This window comes from Physeter macrocephalus, chromosome 20 (assembly GCF_002837175.3).
Source record: "Physeter macrocephalus isolate SW-GA chromosome 20, ASM283717v5, whole genome shotgun sequence".
NCBI classification, from domain to species: Eukaryota; Metazoa; Chordata; class Mammalia; order Artiodactyla; family Physeteridae; genus Physeter; species Physeter macrocephalus.
In genome coordinates, this window is record NC_041233.1 from 29,866,274 (window position 1) to 29,878,145 (window position 11,872).

Below are 11,872 nucleotides of genomic sequence, written 5' to 3' on the forward strand. Positions count from 1 at the left end.
CCTGGTGTAATGTGGAGTCAGGATTTGAATCCAGTTCTGTTACAGGTAGATAATAATATATTGATACAACGTATTGGTGAGAGCCAGGTTCTTTCTCCATTCTAAGCAAACTCAGAGTAAGAGCTGGGTGGGTTTTTCAGTTAACTTCAAATCATCTCCACCTCCCTCCAGTTTAAAACACAGTAGTTGAACCTTCACCTATGGGACACACCCACTCAACAAATGAAAAAAAAAAAAAGTTAAGATTTGGGAAAACAAAAAGCAAAAGCCACAGCCCTAACATCTGCACTGCAGAGCCTTGAGTGCATGTCCTGGCTGCCAGTGGAGCCCCTTCATCGCCAAGCCCAGGAGTATGTTTTTATCCATCAAGGGGCCCCTTTAGGGTTAACTGGAGCCCTTGCAGATCAAGGCTGCACCTCTGCCTTCTCTATTCCTGACTGTGGCTGTGCAATTGTACAAATATAGCCACCACACTAAGCAATAATCCTTCCTTCTCACTTCTTCCTCCAGATAATAGCCTCAGGAACAGAAATTCAGGTTTTGAGTGAGCAGATCTTTGACAGAAACTAAATTTTTAAAAAGCTCTCTTGGGAATTGGGATGCCCACATGAACTGGCTCAAAAGAAGGATTTATTTCAGAAATGCCAAGAAGTTTTCACACTTGGTAATAGGTCTTTCTTGGTAGTTTACCTCGGTGGGAAGTTGTCAAAGGACAGTCAAACCCACAGGTTTGCAGCTCAGAATGAGCGGGCTGCCTAATATTTTGAATTTGCAATAAAAACAACATATATACAATACTTTCTTATTGTGGTAGAGGCACAAAGTAATAAAACATGCAGGGTAAAACCCCTCTCCCTGTCACAAACTCCCCCTACCGGGTGATTCTGTTACAGACCAGGCTTCTTGGCCTTCTTAATCAACAGAAATTGATAAGAAGCCAGACAAGAAATTCAGGCAAGGCTTTACTGGGACTGGTGCCGCAGCACACGGGAGTGAAAACAAGTAACCGTTTCCCTTGCTTACTCCCTGGGGGATAGGGGAAGGTGAGCTGGTTCCTTAGGTGGGGTGAGGGTAGGGGCGGGTCCAGGGGTCTTGCTGGAGGGGTGGTCAGGTGGTCTGCCCACCCCCTTGGTGGTGCTGCATGCAGGGCACATGCACAGTACCCTGCTTTTGCTCCCGGTTCCTCAGAAGTGGCAGTGGGTTTTTGGTCCTTTTGTATCTTGTTGTTCTTAATTTGCCCCAACTGCCCATGCACGCAGTTATTTTTAGTCCCGTATAGTTTCTTTGTATTATGTTGCTGGAGGAGACATTCGAACAGGTGCAAGCACTGCAGCAAAGGTCCCCAGCCTGTCTCAATTCCAGTCAAGTTCCCTCAGTTTGGTGGACTCTTCCAGTTCCTTGTCTGTGCATTCCCTATCCATCTAATATAAATTCAGACACAAATATATAAACATAGGATTGAATAATATATTTTTGGGATTTGCTTTCACCTTCATGTTCATCTCAGTCATAACACCAAATCTTAAAGATCATTCTATGTTAGTACACCTAAATCTGAGACAGGCAAAATATCTCATGATTGAAGGCACTATTATTTGTCCAGATGATCCCCTGTTGATGGACATGGAGTTTGTTTCCTTGTGATTTTTCCAATATAAAGCATGCTTCAGTGAACATCCTTTTGCACATATCTTTATGTATATATTACATAATTCTGTGTTTCTGAAAGGCCTTATTCCTGGAAGAGGAATCAGTGATTCAGAGGGCCTTTTACATTTTGCTAGATATGCCAAAAGCTCTTACTAAGCCCAAAGGAGGGGCGGGGCACTGAGAGCAAGGCTCCAAGGTGCACCCAGTTACATTGTAGTCTATGTTGGAGCTGTGCTGCAGGGGGCGCTATTTACATAAAATACGTCTGGAGTGGGAGGAGCTGAAGTTGTAGATTTGGCCGCCCTGTACATTCTCCAACACTGAATATTTATCTTTTGATATTTTGACAGTCTGATGATGAAAAAAATGTTACCTTTTTGCTTCTATTTACATGCTATTTATTGAGTGAAGATGAGCTTTATTTGCCTAGTCTAATACTTTTTTCTATTTTTCCCTCTTTTCTTTACATATTCTGATTATTAATCCAGTAATGCCTGATATATATGTTGGCAATGTTTTTTTCCATTCTTCTATTGTCTTTAACTTTCTTTGTGATATCTTTCATCATACAGAAGTTTTAGATATTTAGGTAGCCAAATTTCTCAATATTTTCTTTTATGGCTTCTAGATTTTACAAGTTGCTTATGATTCCTCACATCAGGACTATAAAAGTATTTTCCAACATTTTCTTCAAATAGCTTAAAGTTTTTTTAAAGGTGTAACCTCTAATACTTCTAGAATTTTTATGTGGTTCCAAGGAACGATTCAAGCTTAAATTATTTTCCCACATGGACATCTAAATAGCCTGCTCTTTATTGCATAGTCCATCCTTTAGCCACTGATTTGAACATAAAACAAATTGTTGGTTTAGCTATTCATTCCCAAGTGGAGGTCCAAAAAAATCTCTCGCCATCATGTCTGTTATAAGGTCAGAGAAACAAAACTAAAATAAGCTTATCATTTCAATAAATACTGAAACTATTATTTGATGAAATTAAATAGCCATCCCAGACTTAAAAACAACAACAAACTCTTAAGAGGTAGAAATAAAGAAAATAAAATTACATTTTCTTCATATGATAACTACTTTTACTTTACACAGCTGATTTGCACATACCTGCAGGAGAAAGGAGAATGGCATCCTTTATGAAGCCAGGAATGAGGTAAAGACACCATCCATCACCACAGTTAATTATCTGTGGTCTGAATGATGCAATAAAGTACTAGTGAAAAGAAGAGTTATCGTAAAGGAAACAAAATACTGATATTAGTAGAAGATTCAATTGCTTTTTCAAAAAGTCCAGTAGAGCTAAAAGAACTACTTGAATTAATAAGTGGGCTGGATTTAAGATAAGTGTTTGACAATCAATTTATTTCCTGATACCAACAGAAGCCACAGCCCAAACATATGAAGGAAAACTTCTGGGCAGGATGATAAGGACCCAGTTTGCTAATGTCCTCCTTCCATTGTTCTCTAGAAATGACCAATGAAGTTAAAAATAGGGGAAACTAGGGAAATATGCCAACCATACGCTGGGCCTCAAAACAAGTTGGTGGCCAGTTGGGACTGATGACAATTAAGTATCATTATTATTACTCTGATTTTTGCTAAACTTCTTTTAAACAGGTTGTGCTCAGGCTGTCCATGTGTTATTTCATTTAATGCTTGCCCCAAGAAGCCTAAAAGGAAGGTGTCTTTATCTCCTTTTCAGATAAGATATATTTGATTAAGTCAGAGAGCTGCAGATCCCAGGTTGGAAGGCAGGTGGATCTGATTCTAAAACTCACTCTCTTAAGCATTATCAGGCCCCAGGTGAGTAACTAGGTAGTGAGGAAATCTGGAGGGAGATGGAGGTGGAAGTGGAAGAGGACAAATCGGGTATTTGGGGGCTCAGAGTGGCAAGTCCTTAAGCAGTTAGGGGGAGATGACCCCTAACTGCCTGCATAGTTGAAGTGCCATAATGTGCAAGCTTTCCTCTAATGCTCCTGTCACCCTGGCAGGTAGCACCAAGATCCACGGTGAACACACACAGTGTGAGGCTTGGAGAAGTTAGGTGGTGGCCTAAGGTCACATAGAAATGTGAGGATTTGCTCCCAGGGTGCCAGTGCCCCCATAGGAAATGCTGCAGGATTTGCACGACCTCCCAGCCTGGCCGTGTTGTGGGGAAAATGGGGGCAGAGGGCATCTGGCAGGGTTTGTTCTCCTAGCCCGCACCCACAGGCAAGGGGCCAAGACAAACAGGAAGTAGGGGCTGGCCCTCCCTCTGGGGCTGGAGGCGGGAGAGAGGGACCACCCACTGAACGGGCCTCAGTGGCTGGGAGGGTTGGAGCCATACAAAGCCTCCTTGTCTTCATGTCTTGGTTTAGATAAGACCAGTTCCAGGCAGCCTTCAGCCCCGTGTGGGCCAGGCCACCCCCTCTCGGCACAGATGGAGCAGGGCTGCTAGCCCAGGGCCACACAAGTTACAGGCAGAGAGAGTGAACCAGTGGAGTGTGGCTATAGATGCCTCTGTAGGGGATGGAAGGTGTGGGGGGCCTAACAAGGTGAGATTTAAGAAGATTTTTGTTTTTTTAAAAAAAAAAATCTACCCCCTTTCTGGCAAGCAGTCCCACATTCTCCCAGGTAGGGGAAGATGTAGGAAGATAGGGAAATCTGCTGGGTACAGGGAGGAGTGAAGTGGGGATGGGGGTAGAGGCCTAATGTTAACAACTATCATATCAATAATTATAGTCATAAAGGCCAACATTCATTGATGCTGACATTCATTGATTCCGACTTTGCATCAAGCGCTGTTGCAAGCACCACATGCTTGTTTCTTAGTTAATGTCAGCTGGTACTGTGAGCAGGGTTCTGTGGTTATCCCAGAGGTTGACAAGAGCAGTTTCCCACCCAGTGTTTTTTGAAGTGTGATGAACTACATTAAAGGTGGAGGAGAACAGCCTAACGGGGTCCACCTGCTCAGTTTTGAGATATTTTTGCACAGATTCACATTGCTCAGTGTCAATTCAGTTCATTGTTAAAGCCATAGACATTTCCCAAGAATGTGTTCACATATGACTCTGGGATCCTTGTGGGCTTGGGAGGGTAGGTAGTCAGTTGGCATTTCCCCTAGTTCTGTGAGAACCTTGTCTGCAATGTTCTCTAGGGAGATGATCTCATTTTGCTCCTTGAGACCGGAGTTGGGGTAATATATAAACCGAGAACACTCCTTGTGTACTGGCCTGGGCTCTTGGACTCTTTAATCAATAGAAATTGATAAGAGTCCAGACAAGAAATTCAGGCAAGGCTTTACTGGGACTTGTGCTGCAGCAGGAGGGAGTGAGAACAAGTAATGGGTGTACCTTGCTCACTCCCTGAGGGAGGGCAAGCTGGTCCTTTAAATGTGGTTGATGCCAAAATCTTGGCTCCCTGTCCACCAATGCCGAATAGAAATACTGAGACAGTTTGGAGGCAGTAGAAAAGAGTAGCTTTATTCTTCTGCCGGGCAAAAGGGAAACACAGTAGGCTAGTGCCCCAAGAACTGTGCCCCTTTCCCTGGCGAATAGGGAAGGGTTATATAGCCCGGGGCTCCTGGTCTGGGGTAGGTGATAAGGCTCAAAGTAATTAAGGTCTTGTATTTCTTTTCTTCTGCAAATTCATGGCCAAAGCTGGCATCAGGTGGCTCAGCAGCCGGGTCTGGTGTCCCTGAAGTTATCACCATGACCTTCTTTCTGAAATGAAGACTGCTACAAGGGAGTGTAGGGGGAGAAGAAATGCCAGGTACAAAGGGTGATTCACATGGAGTCAGAGAGCAATCGGCATTGTGAAGGAGGAGGTCTAGCTACAAGTATTTGTTAGTAGTAACAGCTAAAGGATAACCAAGATCGCTTAACTCTTTCAGGCCTGTTTATGTTGTTTCCCCAGCTAGGTCATTGTTGCAAAGAGGGGGTAACAATAACTCCTACCTCATGGCAGAAAATGTGCATTTCCTTGCCTGCCTCTGAGGAGCTTTCCTGAGCTGGTCACTGCTGTTTCGTCACCTTATTTATCTGCAGGTTGGGAGTTCCCTGAGGGTAGAAAGGGTGTGAGCAACGCACAGGCCTGCAGAGGCCCTCAGGGCCAATAAATTCGAGAGAGGAGTTGTTGGGGGCAAGGAATAGTGACTTTATTCAGAAAGCCAGCAGACCACATGGACTAGTTTCCCAAAGAACCATCTTGCCCAGGTTTGGATGCTAGTTTCTTTTATGGAACAAAGAGGGGGAGGTGAGGATGTAAAGTAAAAAAAGGAGATATATTTCCTGGTTCTGGCCAGACTTCGGAGGGGATTTGTTAATTTCTTCATTCCTGAAGCCGTTCACAGGTGGGCTTGGTCAGGATGTTTCCTGTGAGCTTAAGCAAAGGTATTTTAGCTTAACCCTCAGGCATGGGAGGCAGGGTTTTCAGAGATGGGCTATTATGTATACTTTAAGGTATAGACCACATCCCTTTAGTGATTAACTTGTAGCAAAAGCGGTAGAATACAAAGGTTAAAGAAAAAGAAACAGATCCAATATGGAGTCAGATTTGTTGTTCCCTATTACACAGGGAGTCAGGAAAGTCAACTGCTGACCAAGTAAGAGCCAGCTGCTGACTCTGCTTCCTGAAGTAAGTGCAGAGTTAAGGCCCCATGAAGGGGGCCTTTGAACATGAGTAGGGTTTTTCTACCAAGATGTACTGTGTGCCATGGAGATTAGTGGGGTGTGAGTGGGTTACAGGAGAGTGGGGAGCCATAAATCTGGGGGGATGTTTGGCCACATTATTGAGAGACTCGAATGCCACTCTCAGGAGAGTCAGCCTTTGTGCTGTAGGCAGAGGTGCTGGCAGGGTTTTTGGCTGAAGGATGACTCAATCATGCCAACCCTCTTCTTCTTTTTTTAAAAAAACTTTTTGTCTTGAAAGAAGTTTAGATTTACAAAAATAATACAGCGAGTTATTGAATATTTTTCACCAGCTTTCCCACATATTAACATCTTATGAACTGCAGTAGAATTATCAAAGTCAGGAAATTAACATTAATACAATGCTATTAAAGAAGCTACAGACTTTACTCATATGTTGCCAATTGTCTCACTACTGTTCTTTTTCTGGCCCAGGATGCAATCCAGGATCCCGCATTGATTCAGTTGTCATGTCTCTTTAGGCTCCTTTAATCTAGAACGGCTCCTGTCTTTTTTTTGTCTCTCATAATTTGACAGTTTTAAGAGTCCAAGCTAGTGAGTTTTGTCTTTCATAACCTTGACACTTCTGAAGAATATTGTTCAATTATTTTGTAGAATGTCCCTCAACTTGAACTTTTCTCATGAAGAGTTTGAGTTTATGCATTTTTGTTGAGACTCTCGTACAAGTGATGCTGTGTTCTTCCAGTGCACCACATCAGAAGACACTTAATGATATTGCTCTGTCTCATTATTGGTAATGTTAACTTTGAAAAGACGATGTGGTAAAGGTGATGTCTGCCAGGTTTTTCCATCGCAAAATTACTGCTTTCCCTTTTGTAACTAATGAGTATCTTGTGGGGAGGTCACTAATATACCCATCCTCAGCCTGGTGGAGGTAGCCCTTCTCCCAGTCCTCTGGGCTGAGGATCATCTTTTCAGGCTCCATTGGGCCTAAAATGACCTGTCTCCTCGAATTTGTTTCTTCTGACGGCTCTACCTTTCCATGATGTAAGCCTCATTGACTGTTGTTGGGAATATAAATTTGTACAGCCTTTGTGGAGGGCCATTTGCCAATGTCTACAACAATTTTATATGTGTATACCCTTTGACTTTATAGTTTCACTTAGACAATGAAACACACAGATGACATATGGTATACTAAGGAAATGTTATAGTAAATGAATTTCCCTTTTCTCCACATCCTTGCCAATGCTTGTTATTTGTTCCCTTTTTGACAGTAGCCATTCTGACAGTGGGAAATGATAACTCATTGTGGTTTGATTTTCATTTCCCTGATGATTAATGATGTTAAGCATCTTTTCATGTGTCTGTTGACCATCTCTATGTCTTCTTTGGAAAAATGTCTATCCAGATCTGCACATTTTAAAATCAGCTTGTTTGGTTTTTTGCTATTGAGTTGTATGAATTCTTCATATATTTTGGATATTAATAACAAATATCTACTCCCAATTCATAGGTGGCTTTTTCATTTTGTTCATAGTTTCCTTCACTGTGCAAAAGCTTTTTAGTTTGATATAGTCCCATTTGTTTATTTTTGTTTCTTTTGCCTGAGACATATCCAAAAAAAAAATTACTAATACTGATGTCACAGAGCTTATTGCCTATGTTTTCTTCTAGAATGGAGTCTTACATTTAAGTCTGTGATCCGTATTGAATTTACTTTTGTGCATGGTGTGAGAGAGTAGTCTAGTTTGATTCTTTTGAATGTAGCTGTCCAGTTTTCCCCACACCGTTTTTTAAAGAGGCTGTCTTTTCTCCATTGTATATTCTTGCCTCCTTCGACATAAATTGTGTAGGTTCATTTCTGGGCTCTCTATTCAGTTCCCTTGATCTATGTGTTTGTTTTTGTGCCAGTACCACACTGTTTTGATTACTGCAGCTTTGTAGTATAGTTTGAAATCAGGGAGGATAATACCTCCAGCTTTGTTCTCCTTTCTCAAGATTGTTTTGGCTATTCTGGGTCTTTGTGTTTCCATACAAATTTTAGAATTAATTGTTCTAGTTCTGTGAAAAATGTTCTTGATATTTTAGTAAGGTTTGCATTGAATCTGTAGCCACTATGGAAAACCATACAGGGATTTCTCAAAAGAGTAAAAATAGAATTGCCATATGATCCAGCAATTCCACTCCTGGGTAGTTATCTGAAGAAAACAAAAACATTAATTAGAAAGGATACATGCACCCCTGTGTTTATTACAGCATTATTTACAGTAGCCAAGATACAGAAGCAACCTAAGTGTCCATTAATAGATGAATGGATAAAGAAGATATGATATATATGTGTGTGTGTGTGTATATACACACAGTGGAATATTACTCAGCCATAAAAATAATGAAATCTTGCCATTTGTTACAACATGGATCCACCTAGAGGGTATTATGCTTAGTGAAAGAAATCAGACAGAGAAAGACAAATAATGTCTGATTTCACGTATATGTGGAATCTGAAAAACGAACAAATATAGCAAAATAGAAGCAGAATTATAGACACAGAGAACAAAAAGGTGGTTGCCAGAGGGGATGGGGGTTGGGGGAGGAAAGAAATAGGTGAGAGAGATTAGAAGGTACAAACTTCCAGTTGCAGAATAAATGAGTGGCAGATATTGATGCCAAAAGTCTTGGCTCTCTGTGCACTGATGCCAAAAAGAAATATGGAGACCGAGTTTTGGAGGAATGAGGAAAATGGCTTTACTCTTTGCCTGGCAAAGGGGGTAACAGCAGGCTAGCGCCTCAAGAACTGCACCCCCCCTTTTCTGGGAATAGAGAGAGGTTTCTATCCCGGGGCTCATGGTTTGCAGGTAGGTGATAAAGCTCAAAGCCTTTTTTCATTGCAAAAATGCAGTGAAGGACTTGCATTTTTTTTCTTCAGCAAATTCATGGCCAAAGCTGGTGTCAGGTGGCTCATCACTGGGGTCTGGTGTCCCTGAAGTTATTGGCCAGTGACCTTCTTTCTGAAATGAAGAGTGCTACGAGGGAGTGTAGGGGGAGAAGAAATGCCAGGTGCAAAGGGTGATTCATATGGAGCCAGAGAGTGAAGCCAGCTTTGTGAAGAACAAGTCTAGCTACAAGCGTTTGTTAGTAGTAACAGCTAAAGAATAACCAGGATTGCTTAACTCTTTTAGGCCTGTTTATGCTATTTCCCCAGCCTGTTCATTGTTTCCTTATTTTACTTGTTTATCAGAAAAGAAATGTCTCATTTCTGTTTTTACTGCAACAATATGAAATGTACAGTGTGGGGAATATAGTCAATAATTATGTAGTATCTTTGCATGATGACAGATGACAGCTAGACTTATCATGGTGATCATTTTGAAATGTATAGAAATATCAAGTCACTATGTTGAGTAACAGGAACTAATACAGTGTTGTAGGTCAATTATAGTTCAAAAAACCCAATCACAGAAACTCATCGAAAAAGAGATCAGATGTGTGGTTACCAGACATGGCGGGTGGTTGGAGGGGGAATTGGATGAAGGCAGTCAAAATGTACAAATCCCAATTATAAGACAAATAAATACTAAGGATGTAATGTACAACATGATAAATATAATTAACACTGCTGTATGTTATATATTGTGTGAAAGTTGTTTGGAGAGTAAATCCTATGAGTTCTCATTAAGGAAAAAAATTTTTCTCTATCCCTTTCATTTTGAATCTATATGAGATGATGGATGTTCTCTAAACTTACTGCAATAATCATTTCATGATTATGTAAGTCAAATCATTATGCTGTACACCTTAAACTTATACAGTGCTATATGTCAATATAACTGTAAGTAAATAAATATTTACTGTAAGTAAATAAATAAATTAATTAAATGAATGAATTCTATCTATGTACACCAGCGTGGAATTACCTCCAAGATTTACTGTTGAATAAAGAAAGCAAGCTGCAGAAAAATGTGCATAATGCAGTCTCATCACAGACAAAAGAATGTCTGTGAGTTTGTGTGCATGTATATTATACACTATTTTATTTATATATATATATTTTATATATATATAGCTGAAATCTAGAAGAATGCACATTCAGCTGCTAATGGTGTAATCACTGTTATGCATAGGGATTAGGATGAGAGTGAGGGTACTAATGTTAACTGGGAACTTTATGTTAGACATTCTCATTGTTGAATGATTTGATGTTTCACAACAAGCACAGGATACATTTGTAATAGCAGTAACAACTCCTGTTGCAGCCACATTCATCTTTGTCCAGAAGAGGAAACTGACGTCCAGAGAAAGGGCCTTGCCCAAGTCCAGCCAGGAGGTTAGCAGGGCGGCGGGAAGCAGACGAGAGAGCAAGACTGGGAGGGACCAGAGGTGAGCAAACAAGGCCCAGCTGGGGAGACTGTGTAGAAAACGTGCTGAGTGTTAAGGGAGAAGAGGGGCTGGGACCTGCCTCCCCAAACTCTGAGAGCTCCCTCATCCCTGAGAAAGTGGAGAACAGTTTTGAGCCCCAGCATAGGACACAGTCCCTGAGTGCGAAGGACCTGGTGGAGGTGACCATGATGCAGACTGAGGAAATGATGCCGAGGACAAGCTAACTGCCTCTGAGTGAGACAGGGAGTGGGTGCCAGAGATCAGGGTGGAACAGCCCTGGACCCACTATTTCCACCTTCATGGCCCCCATTTTACAAATGGGATTGAGAACAGATAAGAAACCTGCCCAGGGTCACACTGGACTCCAAAGGCTGCTCTTCACAGCGGACGTGCCTCAGGCTATGGAAGTGCATCTTGCTAAGGGTCATCCCCAAACTAGCGTGTGACCTACACTTACCTAGGCCTTGAACATCCTTTAAAAAAAAACCCACACTTAAATTGAGAATTTTGCAACCAAAATTTGAATACCACTGAACTTGACTAAGAAGGAACAAAAACAAAACAGAACAGAAAAGAAAAAAGAAAAAGGAAGGAAGGAAAAGAGAAAAGAAGGTATATGCAAATATCTTAGCTCTGGAACAATTCTGCTTTAACTCAGTTTCCTAGGACTAAGAGATATAGATGAGTGCAGAATTCTAAACTGTTCCAACCAGTCTGCAGATTTTATTCCTTTGTAAATCTAAAATAGAATGAAAATTTTGTATGTTGTTGTAAAGCTTAAATGGGGGAGTGGGGTTGCACATTTCTGACTGAGGTATAAATTTAGTTTGTAAACTAAATGTTCAAATGATTGCTGTCTCCTCAGGGTTGCCACTTGAGCCTGAATTTCCAATCTGCCCAGATAAAGAAGAGAGGATTTGGGAGGGAATTCTGCTGGAGTGATGGCTTGGAAAAAGGTTAGTAGTTGGGATATGTACTTTTGGGTCAATGTTAGTGAAGAAATTTGCCTAAGAGGGGCAGAAATTCCGATTCAGGATCAATAAGAGGTAAATTTGGTTGTGTGGGGCAAGGTTAGATTAGAATTTTTAGAAGAGACAGAGAATTTAACTCTTTTTTGTTTTTGTAAATTAATTTTTATTGGATGTAAGTCAAATCATTATGCTGTACACCTTAAACTTATACAGTGCTATATGTCAATATAACT

At 41.2% G+C, this 11,872-nt stretch overlaps 1 long non-coding RNA gene across 1 annotated transcript; it reads left to right on the forward strand.

Annotated features, from left to right (window-relative positions):
* The first annotated feature begins 2,752 nt into the window (after positions 1-2,752).
* On the forward strand, positions 2,753-11,760 carry LOC114484629 (uncharacterized). Its single transcript, XR_003677762.2, has 3 exons — positions 2,753-2,813; positions 10,545-10,668; positions 11,534-11,760. It is a non-coding gene; the product is annotated as an uncharacterized lncRNA (long non-coding RNA).
* Positions 11,761-11,872: the final 112 nt, after the last annotated feature.